The 21847-nt window shown below is 51.1% G+C and overlaps 1 pseudogene; it reads left to right on the top strand.

The window, feature by feature from the left end:
* Positions 1-14501: 14501 nt before the first annotated feature.
* Positions 14502-16631, top strand: LOC144144196 (uncharacterized; annotated as a pseudogene).
* Positions 16632-21847: the final 5216 nt, after the last annotated feature.

The following is a 21847-nucleotide window of genomic DNA, read 5'->3' as shown; positions in this document are numbered from 1 at the left end:
GCGGCATGCTCAGGATAGTTCGTGAACGCGAAAGGATCGAACCTGGACGTTTCAAATTGCCCTGTTACAGTAATTACGTCCTTGCATTTGCGTGATTAGGTTGTGGTCATGCAAGCGCTGCACAGAGGGCTTGCGCATGGTTCGCGGTGACCTTGGTTCGCGGCAGTTCGAGCGCTGCGCTGGCTTTCTTGCGTTCGCGTTTTTTGCGTTAGTTGTAGATCATTAGGCAGCGCTCAGTATGCGTCCCGCATTAGCTACTGACATTCATGCCACCTTTATTCCATGCACTTTCCGGTGCTTTGACGCTGTTGCAAAATATATGTCAGCTATGTCACCTTCACGCTGCTGTCAGGGTCAAAGTTCTCGCGTCTCCTCGTTGGCCTCGCCCATGACGGCTGTACTTTTGGCAGTGCGTCCGTGGCATAGCAATGTTCTTGCGATTGGCGTTCACAATTACTTCGAGTAAGGCCCTGTCGGGCATATCTGGAAAAGGCTGGCATAAAGAACGCGCAGTTAAAGAATGCGCTCAGCTTACAATTAGCTGTAGTGCCCAGTTCAATAATAACTACCGTATTGCAAGGCCAGAAGCGCGCTAACATTGTTAGCGCGCTCCTGGCCTTGGAATTGCGCTTAAGCGCAATTGTGAATCCTTTTTATGCTGTACAGCTAACATTGATTCATGTGTGGGCTTTGATAAATTACAGCTTGGTACAGCCGAGCTGGCCGTGACTGCACTGATCCTATTCGAGCAGCCGGAGGCACAACAACTCGGCATCGCGAAGCTACATAAAGTGACGCCGACGGAACACTTGTTTGAAACGAGCAGCTGACTCTTCGGTTGTTATCGGTTGTTATACGCTGGTGGTTTCTATAAGGCCTTCTCCGAGGCAGCTGAGCCTAAAATGGCGAATTTAAATGGACAGTGGCGGCGAAGAGAAGAAAAAAGAAACAACGCGGGGACGAGGTACTACCTCACTGGCCGTTGGCCAATGCCGCGCGGCGTTCGCCGGCGAAAAAGAAAATGGCAAAAAACGAAGGAAGAAAGGAGCGCGGGCGAGGGCGAAAGGCGGCGAGATCTAAAGATGGCGCTACCTTAGTAATTTCAGGGACCTTAGCCGCGGGCTAAGCGGTCGGCGTTCCCCGTGGGGACGCTCTTACCGGCCATCAACAAATCGAGGTCGTGACGTCACAGCCAAAAGTCACGTGATAAAGACATTTTCGTCACTTCATAGGCCGTGGGTTTTTTGTTTTTACTTTTTTCACGAAGGCACTGCACATAGTATCAAGAAGCTATGCACTTCGGTAAGGTGTTTTTTATCACCATTGCGCAAGTGCGTCCTTCTGCAGCGGTGGGTTCGCTTTGGCGTTTGTTTGATGACCCAGTTTCTGTTAACGTAGCCGTCACTTCCTTTAGTTTCATCCAAGGCTTCAGCCAAAGCATGTGGCCAAAGGCATCGTGTGTGTGCGCTGCGGTCACTTCGCCGTTTTTTTATTGTTATTGCGTCATTTTGCCCTGAGAATTTGTTCTGCGCCAGAGTTGGTGTCTTTCAACGTAGATGATACCCGCGTGATATGTTGAAGTGTATCGTCGAAGTGTGCCTCGGCGTCGTGTTTTCTGCTTCTTTGAGCCACCTCACGAATGAAGCCGTCACCTTGAGCCCTCGCCGGTGAAACGGCGACAACACGACGACACCGTTCTTTTCCCTAAAGAATCGAGGACGAAGTGTGACACCACTAGTTGTGCGCCCCCATATCCTACAAGTATACAAGTCACGTTGCCGTCAGCAACAACATGCAGCAAAAGAGTTCACCAAGCCAGGATATGCCGTGCTGTGATGCAGCGAATTAAGTGATGTGGAAATGATTGTGTGCATTGGGGTGCCAAGCTGGACGTACCACATTTGGCTTGTTATTTCGCCGACAGGTAAATGCGCAAATGAGACGTGGTCGAGTTCACTGTGTTCCGGTATATCTACGAATTCCACGGTGACAGAGAGAGAGAGAAAACCTTTAATGTAAGCTGAAGCTGAAGAGGTCAGTCCCACTAACGGACAATTTGTTTTATGGTAAAGGCGAGATTAGCCAAGCCATTGCACTTAGCTTGCTATCGTCCTTGATGTCTGCGCTCTTGGTGGCTGAGTGCGATGCTTGCACGGGAAGCAATTTTTGCAGGCAGCTGTATGATGTGGACTTCCAAATACAAGTGCCTCACATACATACTATTTTACATTGCCTAACTGGTGAAAAGAGCAAACTTTAAATCTTAAATCAGTGGGAAGCTAAAGGCATGTAAAGTTTGATAACTGCACTTCGCAGGCAGCCAGTGATCAGCCTTTCTTATATGCACCTCCTACAGCTGTAACTGCCCTACCTGGCCTAATTGCACCTAATGACGGCACAGGACGAGAATATTAACAGATAAGCCATTTTCAGTGTCGTGGTATTTTATTGTCTCTCTGTTTTATTGTCTCTCTGTTTCCTTAGTGCTGGAACACACGTACCGAGCTCAGCATCATCACAAACTTTATAAATGAGAGCAAAGCGAAGTTCATCCAGCTGTGAGTGGTCATAGCGCTGTACTCTTATTTTTATGGCCAGCCTTTCCTCACCAAAACACCTTTTCCCATGGCGTTCTACACCCATGACTACTATTTCTGAGATTTACTTTGGGCTGCCCATAGAAGCAGCCACTCCACTGAGAGAAGGACGAGTCATTTATGCGAGTCTTCCCCATCGAGATGTCAATAGTCACCTGCACTCATGCTATTGTCACTCCATTTTGCCTTTGGACTCTCAACTGTGCATTGTGCTGTCAAAACTCCAAATGCTCAGCGCAGGAACACACATGTACACTAGCTCAATCAGCACAGTAAAGCACTGGACAGGAAGATGCTTTGAGCCTTCCAGCATGTTCATGGTCACTATTCGATATTTCCATCCGGTGATTGCAAAGACACAGCCTGAATGTTTCTAACCACTTTGCCAACCACATTTTCCCCTCGCCATACCAGACTCTTTGCCAAATTACTGCCTTCAGGTCCTTCTGCTTTCTTAAGACTAAAAAATCTCTGCCCTCAAAGTTTCCGATGCATCTGCTCCCTTCTTTGCACTGTGTCCGAGAGGAAGTTTCGGGACCTTAAATCTGACGTTCCAACTCTCCCTTCCGTAGGAACTCCACAAGGGGCTGTTCTGTCACCTGAGGTGCGCACCCTCAGGTCCTCGGTCTTGTCATTCAGCATAATCGCACCAACACAAAATGTATCTCGCAGTTAGGCTCACACGTTAATCAGACAATTGGACTCATCCGATGAATTACCGGACGCCACCATGGTCTCAAGGAAACGGAGAGGATCAGGTTTGTCCAAGCATTTATAATTAGTCGTATAACATATTCTCTCCCCTACCTTCGAGTTTCGAACGCAGAAATGAACAAAATTGATTGTATCATCAGAAAGGCCTAGAAAGCTGCACTAAAAATTCCTATGAGTGCATCCACTGCCAGACTTGAGCATCTAGGGGTTCATAATACTGCCCAGGAACTGGTCGAGGCACATCATATCAATCATCTCCGTCGCCTCTCAACTACGTCCACAGGACAACATATACTGGTCCGTCTTGGTATCGGGGCCCCAGTCTGTTCTGAACTGGCTATCCCCATCCCCCCGGCCTATCCGTGACTTCCTCCGCGTCCGCCCTCTTCCGAGGAACATGCATCCCACCTACCACCGAGGTAGAAGGGAGCAACGGACGCGGGCGTTCACCAAGAAATTCCCCATCAAACCTGAAATTCTGTACGTGAATGCGGCCTAATACCGCCATCACGACGCTTTTGCCCTCGCAGTCATTAATAGCCCGAATGACCCCCCTGTGAACTCTCTAAGCGTCCGCACTAGCTCCCCTTCGGCGGCAGAGGAGGCGGCGATAGCGCTCGCACTAACAACTCGGCCGTCACCTACAATTATAATCACCGATTCGAAAACGGCCATTCAAAACTTCGCCCGCGGGTACATATCGTCCGTGGCGTCCAAAATTCTCGTTCAAAATCCCCCGAACTCCCTGGTAGACATCGTCTGGACCCCGGCACACACTGGGTTGGGGGGAAATGAGGCAGTGCACAAAGCAGCATGAGGATTCACTATCCGTGCCGGTGCCAGCCTCGTCCCCTACCACGGCGCCGGGTCAGCCAGGGATCGGTTAATCCCGTACCATGATGTCGCTACGCATTACCGCCTCTCTCGCCGTCGATGCCCTCCTGCCCACCCTGAGCTAACTAACCATCAGGAGCGCTTATGGAGACTCCTGCAGACGCACTCCTTGGTTATGAAAGGGTAACAGCGCAAACTCAGACAAGACACAAGAAGAAGGAGGTGACAAACACGAGCGCTGACTTACAACTGAGGTTTATTTCTTGGCTTTCCACATATATATGCTAATAGTCAAAAGCACAAGAAAAACCGAACATTTCACGATAGAATAAGATACGAAGCCGCTCGTCACGCTTCACCGACGCCATGTGCCACAAACACTAGCTGTACTATTGACGGACAGATAATTAATCTCTTTCTGCGAGAGGGACAAGGAAGGAACGCTAACACATTTATCTTTTCTGCGCAATATTTCTGCGGCTTCAATTATTTCTCTTGTTATTTTATCTTTGTGTCTTGAAATGACCTGCGTTTTTTGAAATATTGGGGCGCAGTCACGGCAATCCCGACAGTGGACACCTAAGTGGCCACTAATCGCCGTATGTACATTATAGTTATGTTCTTTTAATCTTTCATTTAGGCATCGTCCAATTTGGCCTACGTACGTAGGCCAAACTGGATGAGAGTCAAATTTGGATGAGAGTCAAAGAAGGATGATTGATTGATTGATTGATTGTGGGGTTTAACGCGCCGACGCAACGAAGGCGATGAGGCGCGCCGTAGTGGAGGGCTCCGGATTAATTTTGACCACCTGGGGATCTTTATCGTGCGCCGAAATCTCGTACACACGGGCGTTTTTGCTTTTCGCCTCCATCAGAAAAGCGGCCGCCGCGGCCGGGAATCGAACCCGCGACCTCGTGCTCAAAGAAGGATGACATGAACAAGTGCAATTTCCAACTAGGATTTATTGGTAAGATACGTTCGCATATATACAGTACAGCACTGCACGGGCCGGGCTCGGGCTCGACGCCACGGGCCAGGCTCGGGCTTGAATTCATAGGCCCGGCCGTTAATAGATCCGACATGGAGTGTAGAAAAGAGCATAAAATAGAATATTCTGAATATACTTTTACGCGCTTCTTGATTTTAGTTGTACACATTGTTTTAAAAACGTGTTTTGCAAGGGCTCATAGTCACTATACTCTAGCTTTGATGACATTTCATGTACTGCATCAAGATTTTATATTTTGGTGTATAACATATCAAAGATACGGTTACAAGGAATGCCCTAGCAGGGAAGGAATTAATTAAGCCACCCTGTAGCTGTGCATCTATGTCTATGTACGTGTGTTTTAGATGTCGAACCAATCTAAATGCGGCTGCCGTGGCTGGAAATCAAACTCGCGTGCTAGAGAAGCGCCACCGGTTAACAACCACTCCAGGGAAAATATTTCAACGCACGCACATACTCGTGGATTCAAATGGAGAGCAAGAAATTTCATTAATACCAACTTGTGACCGAACCAACCACATGAAGTTGCCAAGAGTCTGGTCATAAAGGTGATGGTGTCTCTCGTGTAAGAATACGAGCTAATATTACGCCCATGTGGCGTGAACTGCAGACGGTATAAGCTAAACTACGTGTACTTCTAAAATCTGATTTTTTTGCGTTACAATTCAGGGTGTGCTTGTACAGACTAGATGCTCTGTCTGATTTCCCGCTACGCAGACACTCTACCAAACATAATAAACAAATTTTCTTCAACGTCTAAGACCAGGCCTGGTCACACACACGCGGGCCCTCCCTAAACACACACACACACACACACACACACACACACACACACACACACACACACACACACACACACACACAAACACACACACACACACACAAAAAAGAGACCGTGCCCGGGCTGGGCAAGGGCTTGAGATGACGGGGCCAGGCCTGGGATTGAGACGATGGGCCCGGGCCGGGCCTGGGCTTGAAACTGGGCAAGGGCTTGAGATGACGGGGCCAGGCCTGGGATTGAGACGATGGGCCCGGGCCGGGCCTGGGCTTGAAACGGGGCCCGGGATAGCCTCACTTATGAATGCCCAGGCCTGTGCCCGGGCTCGCCGTTACGATCCCGGGCTTCATAAAGCGGGCTCGGGTCGGGCACGGGCCTTAAAATCAGGCCCGTGCAGTGCTCTAATATACAGGCAAAAGTTTGACACGAGGCAGAGGAGGATGACAGGAACAAGTGCAACAAAGTATTACTGCTAAAGTACAATCCTATATATAGAAAATGTGCTCATCAGTCAAAAGAGCAAATTCCAGCACACAAAACAGTCATGCACAGGCACATAATATTTGTGACACAGCTCATGCCCTGATATACAAAATATCACTAGAGATCGAAACGTTAGGCAAAATGCCCATTTTTTTTTCCTGGAGTCCCTGTAAAGTTTATTCAACAAATAAGCACAAACTACAGGAATTGAAATTTAATCAGCTGTTGACGGTGCCTATAAGGGCTTATTTTTAGATTCGTGCCTATATTGCCTTTTTGTTGCCCTAAAAATGCCTGTTTAGGCTTGCCGAGTCCATTTTACGTAATGTGTTGCCCCAAAACATACCACCAGAGTCCACTCTTTAGAACCTATACATGCTATCAATGTGCAAAGACATTATGAAAATTTACGACTTAGTGACTCATGTATGTGGATTTCAGTGGACAGGGTATTACATGTGTCCAGATCGAAAAAGTGTGAGGGCCACTCCCACTAGATGCCTTTGGAGAGAAACTTCCTCTCGGAAACAGTGCAACGAAGGGAGCAGATGCATCGGCAACTTTGGGGGCAGAGATTTTTGAGTCTTAAGAAAGCAGAAGGACCTGAAGGCAGTAATTTGGCAAAGAGTCTGGTATGGCGAGGGGAAAATGTGGTTGGCAAAGTGGTTAGAAACATTCAGGCTGTGTCTTTGCAATCACCGGATGGAAATATCGAATAGTGACCATGAACATGCTGGAAGACTCAAAGCATCTTCCTGTCCACTGCTTTACTGCGCTGATTGAGCTAGTGTACACGTGTGTTCCTGCGTTGAACATTTGCAGTTTTGACAGCACAATGCACAGTTGAGAGTTCAAAGGCAAAATGGAGTGACAATAGCATGAGTGCAGGTGACTATTGACATCTCGATGGGGAAGGCTGGCATAAATGACTCGTCCTTCTCTCAGTGGAATGGCTGCTTCTATGGGCAACCCAAAGTGGGTCTCAGAAATAGTATTCATGGGTGTAAAACGCCATGGGAAAAGGTGTTTTGGTCAGGGAAGGCTTGCCATAAAAATAAGAGTACAGCGCTATGACCACTCACAGCTGGATGAACTTCGCTTTGCTCTCATTTATAAAGTTTGTGACGATGCTGAGCTGGGTGTGTTCCTGCACTAAGGAAACAGAGTGACAATAAAATGCCACGACACAACGCAATGTACTAACCGCTATACGATCACGGCAGTCCTGGAGGACTTGAAGCCACTGGCCACAATACCTCGCAGCTGCCAGACATAAACAACACATCAGAACCATGGACCACCCTATCATTAACGGATCCTAAACCCCATCCCCAACCACAAAACAGGCGGAAATAAACAACACCAGAAACGGTCTTGCCACCTTAATACACTCAGCATCTACACTGACGCATCTAAAACAGAATCCAGCACAACTTCGGCGTGGTATATACCGGCATTTAACTTCAATAGCGTCCATTCCTTGCCACCAGATACCACCATTAATGGGGCAGAACTAGAAGGTATCATCCTCTCACTTCGTCACATTGTTCATAACATATCATCTTTTTCCATGTACAAACTCATACACATTCACATAGAGAGTCGGGAAGCTTTCCTGGAATGTCGCCATCAACTATCATACAGCTTACTAGTTAAGAAGATCCAAGAACTCAAGAGCATCCTTCATCAACAGAACATCGACGTCACCATCATGTGGGTGCCCGGCCATGCCGGAATCCCCGGAAATGAGTTGGCCCATTTGGCGGCACGTGCATTGTTCACAACCGTGCCCCAAGCCGGCTGGACGCCTTCGGACTGCGATTATGACCCTGACGAGCACCGGACCGCCATAAAACAACAACGGAAAGACTTTCTCACCTCCCTGGTCAACCTCACTCTCATTCCCAAGTCGTATTCTCGCTCTCAACAAGTCCACCTCAGACAGCTAATGACAGTTACCAACCTTTCCCCTGCAAAACGACAACAGTTTTTTCATTCGTCACCTAATCAAGGCATGTGTATCCCCTGTGAAATTCCGGACACCACTGAACACATTATTCGGACATGCCCTCAATTTCAAACTGAAAGACAGGTTCTCCTAGACACCCTTCCGGCTAACTTACGACCGAATTGAGTTAAATGACCCCTGTGTCCATCCTACCTACCTAATTTAGCGAAGGCAGTGTGGGACACTCTCCTGCATTTCATATCCCGACCCACTATTTTTCCCTTGCTATTTCCCACCCATACCCGTCGTGAACCTTAACTTATCGCTACCCCTAAGGGGGTCTGATGCACTAGCAAGAGACCCCTGAGTGTTTCTTCTACATTTCTATAAACGTTAAAAAATAAATACCACGACACTTCAAATGGCTTATCTGTTAATATTCTCGTCCTGTACTGTCATTAGGTGCATTTAGGCCAGGTAGGGCAGTTACAGCTGCAGGAGGTGCATATAAGAAAGGCTGATCACCACTCGCTGCCTGCGAGGTGCAGTTATCAAACTTTACATGCCTTCAGCTTCCCACTGATTTACGATTTAAAGTTTGCTCTTTTCACCAGTTAGGCAATGTAAAATAGTATGTGAGGCACTTGTATTTGGAAGCCCGCATCATACAGCTGCCTGCAAAAATTGCTGCCCGTGCAAGCATCGCACTCAACCACCAAGAGCGCAGACATCAAGGGCGATAGTAAGCTAAGTGCAATGGCTTGGCTAATCTCGCCTTTACCATAAAACAAATTGTCCGTTAGTGGGACTGACCTCTTCAGCTTCAGCTTTCATTAAAGGTTTTCTCTCTTTCTCTGTCACCGTGGAATTCGTAGATATACCAGAGCACAGCTCTCGACCACGTCTAATTTGCGCATTTACCTGTCGCCGAAATAACAAGCCGAATGTGGTACGTCCAGCTTGGCACCCCAATGCACACAATCATTTCCACATCACTGAATTCTACCAATCCGACATCCTGTCCGCCCGCCGCATGGGTAATACAAGCTCTGCCATACTTACATTCTCGGGCACGCATGTTCCATTTTTCGTCTACTACCAACGCATCGAATTTCGGTGCCGTCCCCACAGGCCTCGTGTCCACCACTGCACAGTCTGCTTGCAATACGGACACCGCACGCTGGCATGTCCCGGCAACCAGCAGCGGTGCCCCATCTGCTCCACCGTCACCACCCGTCCCGACGAGCCACATTCCTGCACACCTTGGTGTCTTCATTGTGAAGGCCACCACGCCCCCTTCGCTGAAGTCTGCACTATCCGCAAGACCCGGGATGAGGAATGTGCCAACGCGGCCCAGAAGCAGCTCCTACGGCACAGACAGCTCGAAAAAGTTGTGGGGATTGTGGCTGCCCGCGATCCCGACTCGGTACGCGGCAGCGCTCGAAGGGCCGCGCGGCTTGCGCGGGATTGCGCAACAAGACGGCAAGAACGTGGCCTCGGCACCTCTATGCCCTCTATGCTCGGCACGGCCACGGCAAGAATAGAGGGGTTCGCTTGCGCGTCGCGAGATGGCGCCACCGGCGCGTGCGGAGTGGCTTCGGCTTCGGCGGAGAGGCGGCTGCGGAGAGCGGGGACTTGGTCAGCGGCGCTCGGCGAGCACGGCGGCGGCGGGCGGCCGCTCCGAGCGAGGACGAGAGGACGAGACGGCGGCGGCGGAGCGACCTGGCGCCTTCCCCTTCGAGCCTGGACCGACCATCGTCCACGGGTAGCGGCGGAGTCAAACGACTCCGGCCGCTCGAGCAACGCGGGATCCGAGAGGACGGAGCCAGCTAAGGGAGGTTTTGGGAATAAACCCCCCTTGGAGGTTGGCGTCGGTTGCCTTTGTCTCTTGCCTGCCTCTCACGCCGGCGCTGTCTACACGGCAGCCGCGTGCGGAGGATCGTCGGAGTATGACCCACACCACAAATTGGCGCACCAACGTGGGGCCTCGACTGCAAACGCAGTTGAGGCGCATGCAGGCAAGATGGCAAGCAACGCAACGAGCGGAGCGACGGGAAGAGGCTGGAGGCACGTAGGCCTACTGGCAACATGGCGGCGGGTTGGCTCCCCCGCCGCGCCGTTCCCGCGCACACGCGCCGGCGGCAGCGATGAATTGACCCCCCAAGCACCGAATGGTGCGGCGGACTAAGCCTACAAGGATGCAGCGGTTGGGAGTACGCAAATGCGCACCATAAACCCGCGACTACAGCTTCTTCGACTTGGCCGATGCGACGTTGACAAAGAGCGAGGAGGACGTTGAAGGTCAGTCTTTTCCTTTTGGTACGGGTGGTGCGAAGGGAGACGAAACCGTCTCCACGCTAGTGGGTGCTTGCGTCTCGTCGGAAAGGTGGAGAAGGTACCGCCCGAGATTGCATTCAGGCAGTAAGAGCTTCGCGTGGCTCGGCAGGGGGCTCGTTATTTTTCGGGAGGTGATCGTCAGTGTTTGAAGAGACGGACCTCAGGCGACTATCACCGCAGAGCCGCGCCCGTAAGCCGCTTGTAACGCGGTGGGCGCTGGCGTTACGGCAGCCTGTATGCTGCGATCGGGGATAGTTCGTGTGTGTGGGCGAGCGTTACTGTGAGAGTGAACGTGTGCGTGTGTGTGCGACCACCCGTAAGCCGCTCAGATTGCGGCGGGCGCTGGGTCTAGTGCAGCTGGTAATGTTGCGACCTAGGGTGTTTGAGAATGCGTGCGGGAGTGCGCGCCTGTAAGCCGCTAATATGGTGGTTGGCGCCGGCAGCTGATATTTCTGCAAGTGAGTTGTAGGAGCCCTGCCTGCTTGACGCTAACGCAGCTTTGCCGAGTAACGCACCCCGGGCAAAGAAAACTTGAACGGGTATTTCGAAGCCACCACCCCTGTTATGTCAGACGAGCTGCATCCGAGTAGGCTGTCTCGCCAGTGACAGGAGTTGGCGGAAATCCACTGCTCCCTTCCTCGGTAATCGGAATCGCTCGCATTGAGGGGTGAGAGCAGAGCCCTCGGCACACGGACGGCGGCGGGAGTCACGCCAGTTGCCAGTCGCCACCGCCATGGACAGCGAGGGCGGACCAGCTGAACCACCCGGCGGGGCCGGCCAGTGAAGGTGGCACCGAGCGCAGCGTGTTGAGCTGTCGCCAGTTGCTGCTCCGGCCCCCCCGGGCGAGCGCCCTGCGGGGCAACCATTCAGCCGTTCGGGAGGACCAGCCGCCGAAGCAGCCACGGAGCCCAGGAGGCCGAGGGACCCGCCATTGGGGAGAACGCCTTGCACTGGGAGCAGAGGTCGCGTCAGCAAGCGACCTCCGCATTCTTCGGCTGCGGCTGCCGGCTTCTTCTGGACCTGCCAACCTGCTGTGCTTCCCAACCGTGAGAGACTCGGACCAGTGCAACGCGTGGCACGCTCATCAGGCCGAGCTTCGCGGTTACGGCATCATATGGCGAACATTGGGGGTGAACTGGCATGGGGGTGACGTTTGTTGGCGTATTTCGTAACTTGAGGTTTTGGGATTGACTCTTGTGCTTCGCGGCGCCGTTTCAATGCGAGTGGCGTCGAGTATTTAGGGAGGAGGAGTGTGGGGATTGTGGCTGCCCGCGATCCCGACTCGGTACGCGGCAGCGCTCGAAGGGCCGCGCGGCTTGCGCGGGATTGCGCAACAAGACGGCAAGAACGTGGCCTCGGCACCTCTATGCTCGGCACGGCCACGGCAAGAATAGAGGGGTTCGCTTGCGCGTCGCGAGATGGCGCCACCGGCGCGCGCGGAGTGGCTTCGGCTTCGGCGGAGAGGCGGCTGCGGAGAGCGGGGACTTGGTCAGCGGCGCTCGGCGAGCACGGCGGCGGCGGGCGGCCGCTCCGAGCGAGGACGAGAGGACGAGACGGCGGCGGCGGAGCGACCTGGCGCCTTCCCCTTCGAGCCTGGACCGACCATCGTCCACGGGTAGCGGCGGAGTCAAACGACTCCGGCCGCTCGAGCAACGCGGGATCCGAGAGGACGGAGCCAGCTAAGGGAGGTTTTGGGAATAAACCCCCCTTGGAGGTTGGCGTCGGTTGCCTTTGTCTCTTGCCTGCCTCTCACGCCGGCGCTGTCTACACGGCAGCCGCGTGCGGAGGATCGTCGGAGTATGACCCACACCACAAAGTACATCAAAGCGGCTCACTACCATCACCCCTGCACCGTCAAAGGCATCACCCCTGCACCGTCAAAGCCGCCCACTTCATCCGTGGCACTGCCTCCGTCTGCCACGTGGGGGGGTCAGCGATCAAATATACCCCCTGCACCATCAACCCCTGCACCATCAGCCCCTGCACCTAAACCCGCACTGACTGGACAAGCGAAGTCTGCGCCAGTGAATCGAGACCTGCCCCCGCCACCGCCTGTCGCACTGCAGGTAGGGCCGCCAATTACACCCGCACTCGCCTCCCAAAGTTCCCCCACTCCTTCTTGCGTCGACCAGCTCGAGCAGCGGCTTTCCGAGCTTACCTCGCGCGTAGTTGCCCTTACATCGCTAGTCGAGAACCAGCAAACACGTCTCGAGGCGCAAGACACACGCACTTCTAGCCTCGAAACGCTCATTACAACGCTCACGGAGTCGCTTAACAACCTAACTGCCACCATAAGCAAAAAATTTGATGACGCCCCAACACCCATGGAAGACACAAGCCAATCAATTAAACGCGCGCACCCGGTTTCCGCTTCGGTTGTTGGGGTGGCCCCCAAAATTAGGCCCGCCACCCTTCTCGTCCCACCCAACATTTCCGACTAAATTGGTACAGTGGAACTGCCGTAGCCTTTCTACGAATCGCACGCCTCTGCATCAATGGCTCCTTACGCAAGCCACACTCCCTCACTTTCTTCTTTTACAAGAGACAAGGCATGCAAAAGTTACCCCTGGCTATCGAGCTCTGCATGCCGACCCTATTACGCCGCTATCGTCCATTTACATTCGTAGGGATATCGCATATGAACAGGAAGACGTCCCCTCCTCATTACTTTCATACGTTACGGCCCTCTCCTATTACCCAGAGCCCCAGCAGCCACCCCTTACTCTTGTGAATGTCTACAATCTCCCCAATTCCACAGTCCTGCTCTCTCCTCTCTTTCGTTTTCTTCAATCCTTTCCCAAACGGCGTGACATAATCCTTGGTGGAGACTTTAACGCCCCAAACACCATCTGGGGATACTCGAACACCCTTCGTTCAGGCCGCCTTCTCCAAGCACACACCATGCAGGGCTCATATACACTCCTTAATACTCCAGACACGCCCACACGAGACGGATACGCGACACAACGCCCCACAACACATGACCTTACCTTTCACAACGGACCGAATCCACCGGCAAGCTGGCAAGTCCTTCCGGATACCCTTCTCTCCGACCACCACATCATTGAAATTACACTCATGCTCACACACAAACCTAAGAAACGAGTCGTCACCCATATTAACTGGGACCGCTTTCGCCGCATGCGAGCCCAAGAACCAACAACTAACTATGGCCTGTGGATACGATCGCTGAAGAGGGCGCAGTCTGAAACCACCACCGCCACCGTGGCCGACCCGCCGTCGGACAACCCCGATCCACACCTTATGCGCATGTGGAGACGCCGCAAACGCCTTCTTAGTCTTATACGTAACCAACCCCACAACACACAGCTAAGGCATAGCCTAGACACCCTGAACACCGACATACTAATTCACTGCTCCACCCTTGATTCAGCAAATTGGAATCGCATATGCGATTCCATCAACTGTTCGCTCCACACTAAATCCCCTTGGTTTCTTCTCCGCTCCCTTCTTGGTCCTCAGCCGGCTCCCCTCCCCACTCTCCAAAAGCACCTTTCGCTACACGACGCTGACTCTCTTATCCGAGAGGTGACCGATTTATACATTCCGCCACCACTCCCTTCTCTCTACCCTGAGTACACAGGGCCTCCAAACAGTGATCTCGATCGCCCTTTCACATTACCCGAGCTGGAACGTGCTCTGGCTCAAAATAAAGCTGGTACCACTCCGGGCGCGGACCAGATCTCCTATTCCATCCTAAAAAACATCCCTGACTCGGACAAAGAATTCCTTCTCTCCCAAATCAATGAATACTGGAGCACAGGTACGCTGCCTGAGGATTGGATTTCTTCCACCATCTCCCTCATCCCCAAACCTGGCAAGCCCCCCACCCTCCCAAACCTTCGCCCAATTTCTCTCACCTCTTGTGTCGGGAAGACGATGGAACGTATGGTTCTCGCGCGTCTCACAGACCTTCTCGACAGTACCAACTTCCTACCCAACAATCAGATCGGTTTTCGCCCCCATATGTCTACCCAAGTCCTCTTTCTTCTTCTTCAGCAAACTTTCTTTCAGCCCTCAGGGTCTCAAGTTCATGCTCTCGTGACTGTGGACGTACGCAAGGCCTTTGACACCCTCCTTCACGACGCCATCCTTTCCCCGCTCCAAGACACTCATTGCGGCTCCCGCCTCTACTCTTATGTTCGTTCTTTCCTTCGCTCCCGACAAGCTCGATTCCGACTTGGGACCGCTCTATCCCCACCCATCACCCTTACCCGCGGTACCCCTCAAGGTGCCGTACTATCACCTACCCTCTTCAACCTCGGCCTTGCCCCCCTTGCCAGAGCCTTGTCCGAGATCCCCAACCTTCAGTCGCTTCTATACGCCGATGACATTACCCTCTGGTGCACCCATGGGTCTCCGGGGGAGGTGGAACAAACGTTGCAATCTGGCCTTGACCTTATTTCTCAGTTCTTTGCCTGCTCAGGCCTGCAAGCAGCTCCAGAGAAATCAGAGCTGCTTTTACTCTCCACCACTAAATACCAACGATCTGTCAACCCACTCTTGTCGCTTACCCTCGATGGCACTCCCGTGCCCCGATCTTCATCCTGCCGGGTTCTGGGATTTCCCCTCCAAGACCACTCCTTCTCCCATGTAATAAAGTCCACGATCACCACATGCCACCAAGTGACTCACTTGGTCCGACGGGTGGTCAAGCGGCGTGGGGGCATCGATGAACGCAGAGCCAGTCAGCTAGTAACAGCCTTCGCCCTGAACAAAATCTTGTACTGTCTCCCATACTGCACATTAACACAAGCACACATGTGAAGTTTTCAACCTGCCCTTAACACACTTTACAAAGCTGCCCTGCGTCTCCCAACACACGCCTCTACAGAGAAATTATACGCCACAGGTCTCTTCCTTCCTCTTCCTGATCTTCTGCGCCTCCACAGGGATCGACAGCTGGGCCGTCTGTCTGGCTCCACGCAGGGCCATTGGCTGCTTCAGCGGGCGCGCATCAGGCCCATTGACTTTCCCCTGCACACCCCCCAACGGCCCCTTCCCAGTAACCTCCGCTGTGCCCCCATTCCCTCCAACATGACACCACACCTTCACGAGGGCAGACGGCAAGCTCGCGCGTTTTACCACGACCCCTTCCCTCCGGACACTGTCACATGCTATGTTGACGCGGCATATCACCCAGCTTGTGGCTCCACTGCTTGCGTAATTATGCCCCGCCCCACTGACACCCCAATAACCTCCACAGCAGGACCTTACTCCCATCCTACTTCTCCCTTAGCTCTCGAACTCGCGGCGATCGTTCACGCAACTAGAGAACTAACTTCCCTACCCCCTTCCCCCCGCTACCGCATATGCTCCGACTCCATGGCGGCTATTCGAGCTCTTCGCGACAACCGAATTGCCGAAGATCTGCATGACGACCTCTCTGAAACTCTCACGCTCCTCTCCCCTGCCTCGGTCGCTGTGGTGTGGGTGCCGGGCCTCTCAGGGATTATTGGCAATCAGCTGGCTCACCAGCTGGCCCGCGAGATTACTAACCGGGCGCCGGTGATCCCTTGGCCTTTCCCTCCCATGGCGGACGAGGCATATTTCTACAAGAAAACCCTCAAAGAGCACTACCAACACCTCCGGCACTCGCTACAGACTCTCCCGCCACCACACATTACCCTATCCATTGCACAAGTGCACACCCTTCGGGCAATCCAGCTGAACACCCTCACCACTCCGGCACGTCTTTACCACTACGGCTATCGCTCCGACCCATACTGTCCCAACTGCCCCGCTACGTACTCAAATGTTGAGCACATCCTTTTCTCCTGCCCCGCTGCCCAGCAGTCTCCTCATTACCCTAAACCCCCTCCTTCGAACTGGCGAGTGTGGTTGGCGTCGGCGGCCCTCGTCGACCAGCGAGCCATGATTCTTCTTGCGGAAGAGTACGACGCATAGGTCTTAATCTGACCAGAAATAAAGTTTTTTTTCTCTCTCTCTCTCACTGAATTCGCTGCATCACAGCACGGCATATCCTCGCTTGGTGAACTCTTTTGCTGCATGTTGTTGCTGACGGCAATGTGACTTGTATACCTGTAGGATATGGGCGCGTACAACTAGTGGTGTCACACTTCGTCCTAGATTCTTGAGGGAAAAGATCGGTGTTGTCGCCGTTTTCACCTGCGAGGGCTCAAGGTGACGGCTTCATTCGTGAGCTGGCTCAAAGAAGCAGAACACGACGCCGAGGGAGACTTCGACGATACACTTCAACATATCACGCGGGTATCATCTACGTTAAAAGAAACCAACTCGGGCACAGAACAGAACAAATTCCCAGGGGCAAAATGACGCAATAACAATAATAATAAAAAAAAATAAACGGCGAAGCGACCGTAGCGCGCACACACACACAATGCCTCTGGCAATCGCCTTCGCATGCTTTGGCTGAAGCCTTGGGTGAAACTACAGGAAGTGACGGCTACGTTGACAGAAACTCTATCATCAAACAAACGCCAAAACGAACCTACCGCTGCAGTTGGGTGTACTTGTGCAATAGTGATAAAAAACACCTTACCGCAGTGCATAGCTTTTTGATGCTACGCGATAAAAGTAAAAACAACAAAAAGCCCACGGCTCAGGAAGTGACGAAAATGTCTTTATCACGTGACTTTTGTCTGTGACGTCACGACCTCGATCTGTTGATGGCCGGTCAGAGCGTCCCGCCAGAAACAGTCGCTCGCCTCCCGGAAGTGGCCTCAGCGACTAGCCAATAGCAGAGCCCCTACGTAAGCACGCAACCTCCGGTTTTGGAAGAGAACGGGGGGAAGATTTTGCAAATCCACGCAGACGGCGTTTGCGGTGCAAGCGGCAAAGAAAGCTTTGCGTGGCAAAGCTTGTGTAAACGCTGAAGCAGAAGCAAGAAGGCTCCCGCACACACTGGGTGAGACCCGTGTGGGAAAAACGACGTCAAGAAAGCGAATTCTTCACGGCGTTCATGTTGGAGCCGAGAGACGAGGCGCAGAAGGAAAAGCGTGCGCTATCGCTAATCCAAACCAGTTTTAGAGATGCAATGAAGTGCAAAAAGCAAGGTAGAAAGGCGTAATACTTTTTAGTCAAGCTTTTTATGACAAATGAACAAAAAAAAATTTTGCAAACAAACCGTACCAAGCGCGTTACTATGCGCAGTGCGGCAACATTGAAATCGCCGTCCTCGGGACGCTCTGACCGCCCATCAACAGATCGAGGTCGTGACGTCACAGACAAAAGTCACGTGATAAAGACATTTTCGTCACTTCCTGAGCCGTGGGCTTTTTGTTGTTTTTACTTTTATCGCGTAGCATCAAAAAGCTATGCACTGCGGTAAGGTGTTTTTTATCACTATTGCACAAGTACGCCCAACTGCAGCGGTAGGTTCGTTTTGGCGTTTGTTTGATGATAGAGTTTCTGTCAACGTAGCCGTCACTTCCTGTAGTTTCACCCAAGGCTTCAGCCAAAGCATGCGAAGGCGATTTCCAAAGGCATTGTGTGTGTGCGCGCGCTACGGTCGCTTCGCCGTTTGTTTGTTTTTTTATTATTTTATTGCGTCCTTTTGCAACTGGGAATTTGTTCTGTTCTGTGCCCGAGTTGGTTTCTTTTAACCTAGATGATACCCGCGTGATATGTTGAAGTGTATCGTCGAAGTCTCCCTCGGCATCGTGTTCTGCTTCTTTGAGCCAACCCACTAATGAAGCCGTCACCTTGAGCCCTCGCAGGTGAAAACAGCGACAACACGACGACACCGATCTTTTCCCTGAAGAATCTAGGACGAAGTGTGACACCACTAGTTGTGCGCGCCCATATCCTACAAATATACAAGTCACGTTGCCGTCAGCAACAACATGCAGAAAAAGAGTTCACCAAGCGAGTATATGCCGTGCTGTGATGCAGCGAATTCAGTGATGTGGAAATGATTGTGTGCATTGGGGGCCAAGCTGGACGTACCACATTCGGCTTGTTATTTCGGCGACAGCTAAATGCGCAAATGAGACGTGGTCGAGAGCTGTGTTCTGGTATATCTACGAATTCCACGGTGACAGAGAGAGAGAGAAAACCTTTAATGTAAGCTGAAGCTGAAGAGGTCAGTCCCACTAACGGACAATTTGTTTTATGGTAAAGGCGAGATTAGCCAAGCCATTGCACTTAGCTTGCTATCGCCCTTGATGTCTGCACTCTTGGTGGCTGAGTGCGATGCTTGCACGGGCAGCAATTTTTGCAGGCAGCTGTATGATGCGGGCTTCCAAATACAAGTGCCTCACATACTATTTTACATTGCCTAACTGGTGAAAAGAGCAAACTTTAAATCGTAAATCAGTGGGAAGCTGAAGGCATGTAAAGTTTGATAACTGCACCTCGCAGGCAGCGAGTGGTGATCAGCCTTTCTTATATGCACCTCCTGCAGCTGTAACTGCCCTACCTGGCCTAAATGCGCCTAATGACGGTACAGGACGAGAATATTAACAGATAAGCCATTTGCAGTGTCGTGGTATTTATTTTTCAACGTTTATAGAAATGTAGAAGAAACACTCAGGGGTCTCTTGCTAGTGCATCAGACCCCCTTAGGGGTAGCGATAATTTAAGGTTCACGACGGGTATGGGTGGGAAATAGCAAGGGAAAAATAGTGGGTCGGGATATGAAATGCAGGAGAGTGTCCCACACTGCCTTCGCTAAATTAAGTAGGTAGGATGGACGCAGGGGATCATTTAACGAATTCGGTCGTAAGTTAGCTGGAAGGGTGTCTAGGAGAACCTGTCTTTCAGTTTGAAATTGAGGGCATGTCCGAATAATGTGTTCAGTGGTGTCCGGAATTTCACAGGGGATACACATGCCTTGATTAGGTGACGAATGAAAAAACTGTTGTCGTTTTGCAGGGGAAAGGTTGGTAACTGTCTGAGGTGGACTTGTTGAGAGCGAGAATACGACTTGGGAATGAGAGTGTGGTTGACCAGGGAGGTGAGAAAGTCTTTCCGTTGTTGTTTTATGGCGGTCCGGTGCTCGTCAGGGTCATAATCGCAGTCCGAAGGCGTCCAGCTGGCTTGGGGCACGGTTGTGAACAATGCACGTGCCGCCAAATGGGCCGCCTCATTTCCGGGGATTCCAGCATGGCCGGGCACCCACGTGATGGTGACGTCGATGTTCTGTTGATGAAGGATGCTCTTGAGTTCTTGGATCTTCTTAACTCGTAGGCTGTATGATAGTTGATGGCGACATTCCAGGAAAGCTTCCCGACTATCTATGTGAATGTGTATGGGTTTGTACATGGAAAAAGATGATATGTTATGAACAATGTGACGAAGTGAGAGGATGATACTTTCTAGTTCTGCCCCTTTAATGGTGGTATCTGGTGGCAAGGAATGAACGCTATTGAAATTAAATGCCGGTATATGCCACGCCGAAGTTGTGCTGGGTTCTGATTTAGATGCGTCAGTGTAGATGCTGAGAGAGAGAGAGAGAGAGAGAGAGAGAGAGAAAACCTTTAATGAAAGCTGAAGCTGAAGAGGTCAGTCCCACTAATGGACAATTTGTTTTATGGTAAAGGCGAGATTAGCCAAGCCATTGCACTTAGCTTGCTATCGCCCTTGATGTCTCCGCTCTTGGTGGCTGAGTGCGATGCTTGCACGGGAAGCAATTTTTGCAGGCAGCTGTATGATGTGGACTTCCAAATACAAGTGCCTCACATACACACTATTTTACATTGCCTAACTGGTGAAAAGAGCAAACTTTAAATCTTAAATCAGTGGGAAGCTAAAAGCATGGAAAGTTTGGTAACTGCACTTCGCAGGCAGCCAGTGATCAGCCTTTCTTATATGCACCTCCTACAGCTGTAACTGCCCTACCTGGCCTAATTGCACCTAATGACGGCACAGGACGAGAATATTAACAGATAAGCCATTTTCAGTGTCGTGGTATTTTATTGTCTCTCTGTTTTATTGGCTCTCTGTTTCCTTAGTGCTGGAACACACGTACCGAGCTCAGCATCATCACAAACATTATAAATTAGAGCAAAGCGAAGTTCATCCAGCTGTGAGTGGTCATAGCGCTGTACTCTTATTTTTATGGCAAGCCTTCCCCGACCAAAATACCTTTTCCCATGGCGTTTTACACCCACGAATACTATTTCTGAGACCCACTTTGGGTTGCCCATAGAAGCAGCCATTCCACTGAGAGAAGGACGAGTTATTTATGCGAGCCTTCCCCATCGAGATGTCAATAGTCACCTGCACTCATGCTATTGTCACTCCATTTTGCCTTTGAACTCTCAACTGTGCATTGTGCTGTCAAAACTGCAAATGCTCAACGCAGGAACACACGTGTACACTAGCTCAATCAGCACAGTAAAGCACTGGACAGGAAGATGCTTTGAGTCTTCCAGCATGTTCATGGTCACTATTCGATATTTCCATCCGGTGATTGCAAAGACACAGCCTGAATGTTTCTAACCACTTTGCCAACCACATTTTCCCCTCGCCATACCAGACTCTTTGCCAAATTACTGCCTTCAGGTCCTTCTGCTTTCTTAAGACTCAAAAATCTCTGCCCCCAAAGTTGCCGATGCATCTGCTCCCTTCGTTGCACTGTTTCCGAGAGGAAGTTTCTCTCCAAAGGCATCTAGTGGGAGTGGCCCTCACACTTTTTCGATCTGGATACATGTAATACCCTGTCCACTGAAATCCACATACATGAGTCACTAAGTCGTAAATTTTCATAATGTTTTTGCGCGTTGATAGCAGGTATAGGTTCTAAAGAGTGGACTCTGGTGGTATGTTTTGGGGCAACACGTTATGTAAAATGGACTCGGCAAGCCTAAAAAGGCATTTTCAGGGCAACAAAAAGCCAATATCGGCACGAATCTAAAAATAAGCCCTTATAGGCACAGTCAACAGCTGATTAAATTTAAATTCCTGTAGTTTGTGCTTATTTGTTGAATAAACTTTACAGGGACTCCAGGAAAAAAATGGGCATTTTGCCTAACGTTTTCATCTCTAGTTATATTTTGTATATCAGGGCATGAGCTGTGTCACAAATATTATGTGCCCGTACATGACTGTTTTGTGTGCTGGAATTTGCTTTTTTGACTGATGAGCACATTTTCCATATATAGGATTGTACTTTAGCAGTAATACTTTGTTGCACCTGT

This window comes from Haemaphysalis longicornis, unplaced genomic scaffold, assembly GCF_048455015.1.
Source record: "Haemaphysalis longicornis isolate Haplotype H1 unplaced genomic scaffold, Haemaphysalis longicornis Haplotype H1 scaffold_66, whole genome shotgun sequence".
NCBI lineage: Eukaryota > Metazoa > Arthropoda > Arachnida > Ixodida > Ixodidae > Haemaphysalis > Haemaphysalis longicornis.
The sequence above is the reverse complement of the archived record's forward strand: the minus strand, read 5'-3'. Positions and strand labels throughout refer to the sequence as shown.